Here is a 284-nt window from a genome sequence, read left to right on the forward strand (position 1 = left end):
TAATTTAAGGTACTTACCTGTGTACCGGTGACCCGCTTTGTCTGAGGCTCACCGGAAAGTCCATTCCTGTCTGAGTGAAGCTGTTGGTTGCATTTCGTGTTAGCCGTATTTAAAGAGTTCCCGCCTCGTTCCGTTCCTGTAAATAATTTTAGTACTGTCTTTTCTTTTGTAAACATAACAAATATATATTTAAATGATGGAATGTGATATTGTATATAAGAACAGACGGATTTCTTGGATTGTAAAATAAAGCTCTTTGTGTTACAGTGGTCCGTGTCCGTCCC

The sequence above is a fragment of the Egretta garzetta genome, unplaced genomic scaffold (genome assembly GCF_000687185.1).
Source record: "Egretta garzetta isolate BGI_Z169 unplaced genomic scaffold, ASM68718v1 scaffold68, whole genome shotgun sequence".
Classification (NCBI taxonomy): domain Eukaryota; kingdom Metazoa; phylum Chordata; class Aves; order Pelecaniformes; family Ardeidae; genus Egretta; species Egretta garzetta.